Source organism: Monomorium pharaonis, chromosome 4, assembly GCF_013373865.1.
Source record: "Monomorium pharaonis isolate MP-MQ-018 chromosome 4, ASM1337386v2, whole genome shotgun sequence".
Taxonomy (NCBI): domain Eukaryota; kingdom Metazoa; phylum Arthropoda; class Insecta; order Hymenoptera; family Formicidae; genus Monomorium; species Monomorium pharaonis.
In genome coordinates this window covers 14,519,999-14,532,557 of record NC_050470.1, presented here as the reverse complement: position 1 = coordinate 14,532,557, position 12,559 = coordinate 14,519,999, and the positions used below count along the sequence as shown (strand labels likewise).

At 30.1% G+C, this 12,559-nt stretch overlaps 1 long non-coding RNA gene across 1 annotated transcript; it reads left to right on the top strand.

Annotated features, from left to right (window-relative positions):
• Nucleotides 1-1,205: 1,205 nt before the first annotated feature.
• On the top strand, nucleotides 1,206-2,425 carry LOC114255094. Its single transcript, XR_003626392.2, has 3 exons — nucleotides 1,206-1,324; nucleotides 1,737-1,795; nucleotides 1,862-2,425. It is a non-coding gene; the product is annotated as an uncharacterized LOC114255094 (long non-coding RNA).
• Nucleotides 2,426-12,559: the final 10,134 nt, after the last annotated feature.

Sequence of the window (12,559 nt, the reverse complement as noted above, 5' to 3'; positions counted from 1 at the left end):
AGTACAGTCTTAAGGTGGCATCAACCAATCACAGAGCCGTATTAGCATTTTAAAACATTACTTGAGACGATCTTAAAATAAGACTATGAATACGGATCTTAGTAACATAATTCATTGGCCGATATTCATAGTCAAATCTTATTTTAAGATCGTCTCAAATAATGTCTTAAAATGCTAATACAGCTCTGTGATTGGCTGATGGTATCTTAAGACAGTACTTAAGACAATCTCAAATAAAATGCGGGGTCTACAATGGCAGCAGGAGTAATGGAGTAAGAGTAAAAAGTAAGAAATATGATGCGGGGTCTACAATGGCAACAGGAGTAATGGAGTAGGAGTAAGAAGTAAAATGCGGGGTCTACAATGGCAGCAGGAGTAATGGAGTAGGAGTAAGAAGTAAGAAATATGAAATGTGATTTGCCCATTTTGTTTACTCCTAGTTCTTAATTGGTTAATGGTTACTCTTACTTCGTCTTCCATTACTCCTGCTGCCATTGTAGACCCCGCAAGAAATATGAAATGAGATTTGCCCATTTCGTTTACTCCTGGTTTTTAATTGGTCAATTGTTAAGCGAGGTCTACAATACACGAAGTAAGCATGGAGTAAGAAGTAAGACTGGGCGTAAAAGGATTAATCCAGTGTAAGAAAGCTGGCGTAAGGGCGTAAACGAAATAAATTATTTTTATTTCGTCTTACTCCTACTCCTGCTTTTTTTAACGCTTGGTCAATCACAGCGCAGAATGAAATTACCTTACTCTTACTTCTTACTTCATGCTTACTCCAGCTATTGTAGACCAGGCTTTACTCTTACTCCTTACTCCATTACTCCTGCTGCCATTGTAGACCCCGCATAAGACCTGACTATGGCCGGTATTCACAGTCGGATCTTATATTTAAGATCATCTTAAGTACTGTCTTAAGATGCCATCAGCCAATCACAGAGCCATATTAGCATTTTAAAACATTGCTTGAGACGATTTTTAAATAAGATTCGACTATGAATACTACCCTATAAATACTGGCCTGTGATTGGTTTATGACATCTTAAGACGGTACTTAAGATGATCTTAAATATAAAATTCGATTATGAATACTGGCCCCAGAGTCCTCTATTTTTCTTACCAGAATAGAAATAAAAACTTTTGATTGGTTAATTCTCTTATGCGTTATGCAAAAATCTGTGCGACTGCTCTCTATGAGGTGCATGTACTTTCTGATATCACGGCGCTGATTACGCGTTTTCTGAAAGTGATTGTATACGATTCATGGTGGCCTGGTTATTGTTTGTGTTTTACGGAAGTTGTGGTTTTCAGCGATAAAAAGGTAATTTTATACGTTATTTTATAATCTTAAGTAAATTTTTTAATAATACACTGACTGGTACAAATGTTTGGATATATGTCAACAATCTCGAAATCCAGGACATGATTATTCGGATGCACTTATGTATTTGTACGTTTATTATTTCACAAAATCGATAACGTGAAGAGAGAATGTGTAGTGTTATATTTATTTATATTTGTTGTAACCTCTTAATGAATCTTCGATATCTTCTTGATGACATGTCCAGGTATTTGTGTTGGTTAGTGTATATTTATAAAAACTAAAGATTATATAATAATCTTTAGTTAATTTATAAAAACTAAAGATTATATAATAAGTTTATTTTAATAAAATTCAGATTAATATAGTTTGAATTTTTTGTTGTTTGATTAATAATTTTAAATTTGTACAGGTGGATTGTTTTTAAAAACATATATTGGGTGTTTTTTCTTTGTGTCGTGCAGCAATAACGTGAGTATATAAATTTATAACATTTTAATTAATAATTATGATAATATATAATTTATATTTTTACAGATAGTCTATACAGTTGATAGTCATAAATCAATTCAAAAAGTTATTCAAACGTAAGTAACAAATTATATTAATAGATTGGATAATTTTTATAAATTTGGAATATAACTTACACAACAAATATATTTGAGATATTATCAAATATCTTTGTACTTATAATTAAATAAATTTTAAATTGTTGTTGACTTATGGTATATTTGATTCGTAAATAGATGTTATGTTAAGTTGTGTCCTGATTTGTATAGTGCTGTAAGTAACTTATTGTTGGATAAAAATCTTGTTTAGTGAGTCCATAAGATTTATGCTTTGTCCTTATTTTGCATTACATTGATTCCTTTATTTCTTTTATCTTCTACCTTAGCTTATTGTAAGATATTTATAATCATTACTTGAAATCATATATTGAAAAAAGATATCTCTCTGGAGCATTTGCTTATTGATTTGTAACTAATATCTCTGATCTATTTTGTTGTGTTTGTAAATCAGATCTTTGTATTTACAATTTTTAATGATTTTATATTATATGTATTGTCTGTAAAATAATACTGGAACATTTGTTTTAAGTTTTCGAAATCAATAGCATAATTTTATAATATATATTAAGAAAATCTTTAGTCTATTTTAAATATGAGAATTTAGCATTAAAATAAATCTAAAAATCAAATATTATATCTAAGATGTAATCTTTATCTTGGGGATATTTTATTGAACATAAAATATCTGACAGTGATTATTACTACGCAACAGATATTCTGACATATAGATCTTTAAAATACTTCTGTGATATATTTTGCTGCATTGAAATATTTTCTTTGTCTATTGTAAGTTTGTAAATATTACCCATATAGTAAAATACATTTGAGATATAAAAATCAGATATCTTTATATTTACAGTTTTAAATCAAGTACTCATAATATTTTGCAGGACATTATTTGATATAACGTATTATTAATCCTTTTTTTCCTTTCGAATAATGAAAAAATATTTGATATCATGTATTTTCTACAAAGGATATTTCTGGAATATTCGTTTTTTAAGTTTATTTTGAGATTTACAACCAATAAGATACAATACATTTTAAAATAAGCTTTAGCCTATTTTAAATATGAGGTCTTAAAATATTTTGGTACTGACTGTTGCTATGCAACAGATATTTTGACATAGATATCTTCAGTATATTTTTTTGCTCTGTGGAATATCTTTGAGACATTTCTGTGATATATTTTGCTGTGGTCTTGTAATTTTGTGCGTGTATGTTAATATTAGGTTTTAAAAGTTACTTCATTATTTTAATAATAAAAATTTATTTTTGATTTCGTATGTTTATCTTTAAAAATGTATTAATTCTAGAATGGTAAACTTATTTCAAATGTCATATTGAGTTATAAATGTACCCCATTTCATCTATATTAAACAGATGGATATGAATTTCATCGTCTTTTTATGACGAAGATGATAATATTAGTAAATGTCTAGAATAGGTACTGGTGCGAAAAATTAATTTTTTTCAATACCAATCAATAAAACTACTGTAGAAATAGAATATAGAAATATTTTTAGGGAAGGGTTTGATTTTCAGAGCGAGAAGCGAGATATAATGCGATAAGGTGGAGTATTTTTTTTAATTTGTCAGAATATTTCACTTTTCTCTGGAAACTATCTCGGAAACTATTGATCTGAGAAAAAAATGTTAAAACAAAATGTAGAGAATGTTATGCTTTACATTTTTTATAATAACTATTTTTCACGTATCTCACACCGAAAACGAGATATTCGTAAAAGTGATTTTTTGCTCCATTTTTTCAATATGGTGGCGCGAGCGGCAACATTTTAAGGTCAAAAACTCATAGTATTAATTAGTATGCTACACTTAAGAACTATGTCAAGTATAAAATTTCCTTGACCTTTTGCAAGCTAAAGCCTTTTTTATGTTTCTATTGCCTGGACTATTGTTTTCTATTGCAAAAATTGCAAAATGGTAGAGGATTTTTCGGAATGGTAGAGATGTTCGGTCATTTTATCTCTGTGCTAGCGTTGTATCAAAATATTTCAACCTCTCTGTATTTGTATATATATTTAAATTATTTATACTATATATTTTTATATTTAAATAAAGAATATTTACATAATTTAAATTGTTATGATGAATAAATTTTTTTATCATCGTTCCAGGCAACAATTTGTATTCTTCTCCCTCTGCCATTGTTTAAAAAAATTTAAATACTTTGTATTGTTGGTTGTTTCCAACAATGCGTGGTGACTCTATTCCATCAACATAACCTCCTATTTCTTTATAATATACAATTGTATATTAATAAATATAATTCAATTTTATAACACTAAGATTTGCGTTAAATATTTGCATTTAATATATTTTTTTAATATTTATTTTAAATTATATACATTATATTAAATTCAAATTACATATAAAATTATATACAGTTACGTGTGTGTGTGTGTGTGTGTATGTGTGAGTAAAAATAAAATTATTGTAGAAAAAAAAGGCGGTTATAAATTAAATGTGGGGTTATGGAATTCGCGATATCTCACATCCCAGGTAGCAAGGTGACGTTAATACGACGTCAATAATTCGTCATTTAAGGTCGCAGACGTCATGTTACCAAATTAAGATGTAATAGTAACGTCATTTTTTGACCTATTAATTACGTCAGTCATTTATCCATCCTACAACGTATTTCCGACGTCATATTCTTGACTAATTAATAACGTCAGTTAATTGATCATTTTACGACGTATTAATAAGATTTTATTAGTGACTAATTACTGACGTTAACTATAATTCTTTGTAATAATTGACGATTTAACCTCAAATGACAAATTATTGAGGTCTAGTGGACGACACCTTGCTACCTATAACTATTAATCATTATTTAAAGATTGGTTAATAAACAACATTATTAAAATTAATATAATATTTTATATAATTAATACTATCAATATTTTAGAATCATCCCAGGCAGCACATAATATTTATGATAAATATTTATTAATATTTATTAATATTTATTTTTTCAAAATATTATAAAAATATTTTACACATATTTTATATATACGAAGAAAAAAATCTTTATTCAACATATTAAAATATAGATTAAATATTTTATATAATATTTATGGTAAATAAAAGATAAAGATTTGTATAAGTAATATTTTGTAAATATATTTATAAATATTTCATAAATATTTTTATAATATTTATGATAAATCTTTATGATTTGTCAAATCTAAGACCACAAAAATATTTATAAAATATTTGGATAAATATTTATAAAATATTTAAATAAATATTATAAATATTTTATCAATATTTTATAAATATTGCGTTTTGTCTGAGGTATAATTTAGCTTTATCAAAAGAACAAAGCAAAAACATATTTCTATAAGTTATTCCACATATTATTTTGCATATGTAAAAATCAGGAAAAAAACTGTAAATTTATATTTATTTATAAAAATATTAGTTAACTACAAGTTTCATGTTTCTCGCATCTATTGAACTGATCTATAACAAATATGTATTCATGATCATCAAGTGTTCATGGATCATCACAAAGGGCTAGGTAGCGTACGATCTTCGAAGTCAAGCAACGTCGACGGCGGTTCAGAGTTGGATGGGTGACCGCGGAAGTTAGGCAATTCCAAATGTGACTATGGTGTAGTGGGTCGTGATGCTTGTTGAGAAATAACGTAGATTTTTTTTTTTACATTATAATTATGTTATTTCGATATTTTTATAATGCAAGTACTGCATATATAGGACATGTACCCGAAATATTTTCTAAAACGTCAAAATAATGGCTTTTACTACCTGGGATTGTCATAAAAATGACGTTAAAATGTCGTCTTTATTAAATGTAATCTAAAAACCTATGTTTTGTCATAAAAATAACAATAAAATACCGTCAAATGTACGATACTAGCTTCTTGAAAATGACGTCAATAATATGAAAATAATGACGTATTTTTGACGTCAATATATGACGTCGTTAAGATGAGACAAATGTACGTCAGTTTTACGACATTTAGACGTCATTTTATCTCGACATTATGACATCTGGTTCGTCATAAAATGACCAAAAAATGCCGTCAATTAGACGTCACCTTGCTATCTGGGATACTTTGTGTTTAATTTTGGGGATAACTGACCAAATTCTTATGTAGGCAATCGGGAATGTCGGCAATCGGAAATTTTTGCAAAATTTGTGTGCAAACAAAGCAGTAGGCAATCGAAAACGTAGGCAAATGGGACCTCCCCTTCACTGCATAATGAGTTGAAGAGAAACGGGGGTGATATGGCCACCACAATAATATGTATATAATATAATATGAATATAAAATAATATGGAGATTTCGAAAATGACATGTTATCAACACGCTGAGATGATTATATTAATAAAATTCTATATCATAGTTTAATTTTGTATAACATAATACAAATATGAATAATATAAATAAAGAGTTAAATAACAAGAAAATATTCAAGTATGCATACATTTGGATGATAATGCATTTAAGTTTAAAAAGAATATGTAATTAAATGTTAAAATGTACCTTAAAAAAGTTTCGAAATTCTTGAAAGAAAAAATGCCTTATAACAAATGTTGACTATTATGTTTTGTTATATTAGCGTTACTGTGTGACGGAAGGCTACTAAAGTAATACAATAAATAATTACTAGAATACGTTAACTAATAACGGAAATAATATCAGTGATCAAATTAACTGTAGTGGCCATATTATCATTTTCTCTTCTATTGCAAGTAGCCGTTCTATAGGTGCCCAGCTAGCAAAATGACGCAAACTTTGCGCGAAGTTTGCCGCAAACTCGAGCAAACCTTTGCAACAAAATTACGACAAGGTGTGTCCGCATTAAGCTTAACTTTTGCTGGCAAGGCTTGTTGTAAATAGTATGACGCATATTTTATGCAAATAACAGGGTAAAATTTACTAGTAAAGCATAACAACAAATTTGCAGCAAGAACAAGGCAAACCTTGCTGTACACAATATGATAGCAAATTTGTGGCAAGAATAGAGTAAAGCTTGCTGTACATAGCATGATAGCAAATTTGTGGCAAAAACAAGGCAAACCTTGCTATGCACAGTATGATAGCAAATTTGTGGCAAGAACAGGACAAATATTGTCGAAATTTAGATCAACAAAAATGATTATTAGACTGAAATATTAGACTGATTAGTCCAATATCAAATGTAAATGGTGCAATCGTACTTGGTTCTCTGTTCTCAACGAGCCCCTTTTATTAATCCAGTAGGTAAATCTTTTTCACGAGAAATGCGCCATCTCGAGATAGATAGTAAAGTCAGAAATAAAGTTTAAAACCCGATAATGCAACCCTGTTATTTGCATAAAATGTGCGTCATACTATTTGCGATAAGCCTTGCCAACAAAAACTAAGCTGTTTATGGACACACCTTGTCGCAATTTTGTTGCGAAAGCATGTTCGGCAAGTTTTATTTTATTCTTGCTACTAATTTGCTGTTATTCTGTGCTTAACAAGATTTCCTGTTTCTGCCATAAATTTATTGTCATGTCGTGTAGCAAGGTTTGCTCTGTTATTTGCTTAAATTTTGCATTTTATCGTGTCGGAACAAATCTTGTAATTTCTATACGTAATATTTATGTACAAGTCTTTCTCTGTTATTTGCAGCATCGTGTGATGAAAACTTTTGCCGTAAATTTGCTCGAAACTTTTAGAAAACAAAGCAACAGACAATTACTTGTCATAAAATTGTTGTCAAAATTGAAACAATCCTTGCTGTAAAGCTTTCACGATATGTGATTTTAATAGGCCTGGCTAGCTGGGTATAATTTGAAGGATTGAATATAGCTTTTAAATAACGTAATTAAATTTAACGTTGGATGTAATGTGTGCATGTATTTAACATGTAAAATTATACTGCTTGCTTTCAGAGTTTTGAACATCATGCGATTGTTATAAATCTGAGTCTCATAATCTCTTCCCTTGTAATATTTTTTACAATATTTCTTTGATACTTAATTAATATTGTTTGTTATAATACTTTTGTATTAGCGTTTCTATTATTATAACGAAAAGTCGCAAGAGTCGAAGGTTTTTATATTTATATTTATTCTTTTGTATTATACTATGTACAAAATATTAATACTTTTATGATATTGGTATGTAATATTCGCCAAAGAGCATTAGTTTTAAGAAGATTCTTTGGTAATGTTCCATATGTCTTTTAGGTTCCATATATGGAACCATATAGGGAGGGTACTAACCGTATTCTTTTCTTCCAATAAAAAAAAACGTTAGTTTTAAATCAACAATGCTATTCTTATATATAAGGAAGAATATAAAATATTCTTTAAAGAATTTGATAATCTTCAACAGAAACATAATTTCTTTATGTAAGTAAGTTATTATGCATTTAAGATTATCAAATTCTTTAAACAATATTCTACATTCTTGCCTATATGAGAATAACATTGTTAATTTGAAAATAATATTTTTTTCGTGTATATTCAAAGAACCAAAGAAAGAGATCATGTCAAGAAATAATAGTCACTCTTATATTATAGTACAAACTCAATATTCTTTTTCTATCAATTTTAACAGATCAATTTTCACTTCATTTGAATTAACACAACACAGTAATATCTTAAAATAATAAGTAAACATATTAAATTTTAATTTAAAAAATTTAAAGACCAATTTCAACATAAATATAAAATAAGAGAATATAGACCGACTATGTAAAAGCACAATTCATGTAGAATATGTCTATTTGATTGAATCTAAATCTTCATGCTGATATTTACTTGTGTGATATTAACAAGCATCTGTTAATATCACACACTTCCCTTGTTTTCCCTAACTATTGTAAATGATTTTGTTATGAGAAAATGACATTTCAGCCAGAATTCGAATATGGTATTTGTTGACTTTCCTAAATAAATATCTTAATTATTCGATCATCCGATTATTTATTTATTTAGCAATAAATTTTTATAATAACATTTCATATTTCATTTTTTTAAATTTCTATTCATTTATTTACTTATTTATTTTTTATTTTATTGAAAAAAATATCACATTTTTTATACTTTAATGTACATGTACAGATGTTTTTATATAATAGATTTCTTACTTACATTATTCTTTTTATATAACGAATTCTGAAAAATAATTTTTTATCGCTGCATTTTGTTATTTACTGTTAATAAAAATCTATATATTTGCAGTACGTTTGAAAAAATTACAAAACATTTTTTTCTATATTTTAATGCACATGTAATAAGTGTTTTCTATAAATTTTTAATTTACTTTATCTTTTTTATATAACAACAAATTCTCCAAAATAATTTTTAGGATTCAAAGTAATTCTTTGCTGTATTAAAAAATTATAGTACATGTGATATAAATATACAGATTGTAATTAACAGTAAATAATAAAATGCAGCCATAAAATATTAATAATTATTATGTATCTTATAGAGTTAGAATATACAGTACTTTTATTAATAGTTTTATATAAAATAAATTTTTATAAAGATTGAAATGTATAATAACTTTTTTCCAAATATTTCCCATATATTTTATGTAATTTTTTTATATTAAAATATAAGGATTATTTATTTATTTAAAAATAAAATTTTATAATAATTTTTTATATTTCAATGTTTTAAATTTCTTTTTATTTATTTGTTTGTAATAACCTGACTCTTGCTACGGATTAGCTCGAGCGGTTCGATCCGGGAGGGGGGGGGGGAGGAGGAAAGAAATAATTACGGATACAGTTTAAATTTAACGTAACAGATAATACATTTATTTTAGAACGATATATATATATGTACAGTGAAAACTATGGTGTGACGTTCAATTTAACACGTGGACGAGATTTACAAGTTTACAGTTATACATATATTAAAAACGGAGAATTATGTACAATGTTTGCTGGTTCGCGGTCTCGGTGCGTTTACAATGGCTTATACGGAGCGAGAGTTTTGCGCGGCGCTAGTTACCGGGAGTTGTTATTTCCGCGAAATGCCGAGGGCGGGCGTGAATACGAATTTTCGGTGCTAATCGCGGCGGTGGTGGGGCCCCTTGAGCCACGAGTAGTGAATTCTGTGAAATTCTAGCAGGAGGCGGGGTAGGGATAGTGTAGCGTTTTGACAGGCCGAGACGCTCGGCGGGTCACTTGCCCCTTGGGCCGTTAATGGGGCGTGAGAGAAAGTCTGCTTGGTCCGTATACGGACTGCTGAGAACACTCGGTGAGGACGAAAACACTTCATCTCACGGTTGCCTGGTAACGAAAAGCGAGGAATGAGCGATGGGTCTGGATGGCCGTGATGGCTGCCAAGAAAGCTTGGCCGAGGCGAAAGACGCTTCACCCTGTTTTCTTGCCAATTCTCTAGAAAAAAAGAGGCTTCTATCGGAGGCTCAGGACGAGAGATTCGTTTTGTCGAGCGGGTGATAGAAGTGACTTGTGTCGTCGTCTCCACTGGCTTTTATACCGTGGAGGCGCGACTTCGGAGCTGTTCGTCCGGAGTTCGGGTGTTTCCGTCCTCCGCGGTTCCCCTACTCCTGGGGATGCTGGAGCGCGTGTGCGGTGCTTTGAGTATATATACATGGAGGAGGAATTGCTATGGTTTCATGTAGACCGAAAGTGTGTCCAAGATCTGTGCGAGAGAGAAAGGTATATCATGATACTCGCTTTCTCTGCGCATGCGTTAATATCATTATCTGCACCGCAGTTTCAACACTTCTTGTGCACTTCTTGTGCACTTTTGTACTTATTTACGGATTGTATGTGTGTGTAAAACATACAATGCCAGCCATTGTACATATAGCGTTTGACACATGCGCAGAGAGAGCAGGTATCATGATATACCTTTCTCTCTCGCACAGATCTTGGACACACTTTCAGTGCTGGCATTCCTCCTCCATGTATATATACTCAAAGGTGCGGTGACGCGGCAAGTTTGTCGAGCGCGCGCTTGCTGTGGCAAGTTTGTCGGCGCGGCTATTGGAAATGTTTAAAATTGAGAGCCGACGACTCGCGCCTTTTCGCTCTGAAATCTTATGGCGATCGGCGGCTCCTTTCGCCGAGGAACAATGCCCCTGAAGTGGGTGCATCGTTATATGTTTATTTTTATTTTTTCGAAAAAAATAACATTTTTTATACTTTAATGTACATGTAAAAATGTTTTTCTAGATCTTTTATTTACTTTATCCTTTTTATATAACAAATTCTTAAAATAATTAAATTCTTTTATTGCTGCATTTTGTTACTCACTGTTAATAGATATCTATATGTTTATAGTATTTGTATTATAGATTTTTATTTTTAAGTAAATTAAAAATTTGTAAAAAAAATATTTTTTACGTGTACATTACAGTTTATAAAAATATTTTGTAATTAAAAAAAATAAATATAAATTTAAAAAACTTATATAAATTAGAATATAATGGGAAAAGAATATCAGGGATGTTAAATAACTCGGCACGATTGGATACATTAAACGCTTGCTATATTTTGTATAACGTACACTCTGTAAGTTTATGTGGCGAATGATAAAAGCGGAAGTATACGCACACGTTCCGGCGACGGAAAAACTGAGAGAGCATGGGGGAGGAGAGCAGCTAGAAAGGAAATTTTGCGGTACGCGGTGCGATTATCCAAGAAAAAGGCACCGTCTGTAAAGGCGAATTCTTATGACGGGTCGCAAGCCATAGCTCTCGCCAACAGAATATATAGTAACCCAGACAGCACCAGATATCGTACGAATATTATACTCTCATACGTAATGTACTGTGATCATACCGAATATACGTAAAACATTCATATAACGTCTCAGTAGAATGTCATTTTGATATATCCTCAAGATAAACTTAGAATATAGCGACTGAACTTCGCAACTCCTACTGAATATACTGAGATTATATCTAATATACTCAAAACATCCATAAAATATCCTATGATATATCTCATGTATATCTATCACATATTTCCAAAATATCCGCGTAATATCGAAAGTGAATCATGTCAACGCTATTTATGATCTGTAACGTTACGCATTTTCGTCTGCCGTGTGATGCAGACACGTGGTGAAGTGTAGGGTGTGAACGTGCGAACACGAACTCACGGACAACGTGGTTTTCTCAGGAATTACGCCCAGATAACTCTGGTATGTACATAAGATATAATATAGTAAAATATAATAATATATATATATATTGTATATATACATATATTATTTAGGTTATAACCTACAATTATCTGAGCATAATTTCCCAAAGCACCCCAGCGTATTCAACAGATATTACGCTTCATTTTTTGCGATAGCTTCCTGATGTGCGAAATGATTAATTCCTCTTCTTATTTCTTCTTGCTAATTCTGTATGTTTAATTCCTTGTTCCTTATTCCTCTCATTATGCATGAGCCCATATAATGTGAACATACTGTAGACATATTGTGAATATACTGAAGATATACTTTAGACATACGTATAACATTCTTAAGATATATTCGGTATATTCTCATAAACTGCCAGCGAAATTCTATGCGATAAGGCAACGCGGACATAGTATGTTATGAGTATATACTCGCCATATCACAGACGTATCTCTAATATTATACGAATATTGCAATATACTTTCGCAATATCCTATTATCGTTCTCATAATCTACATG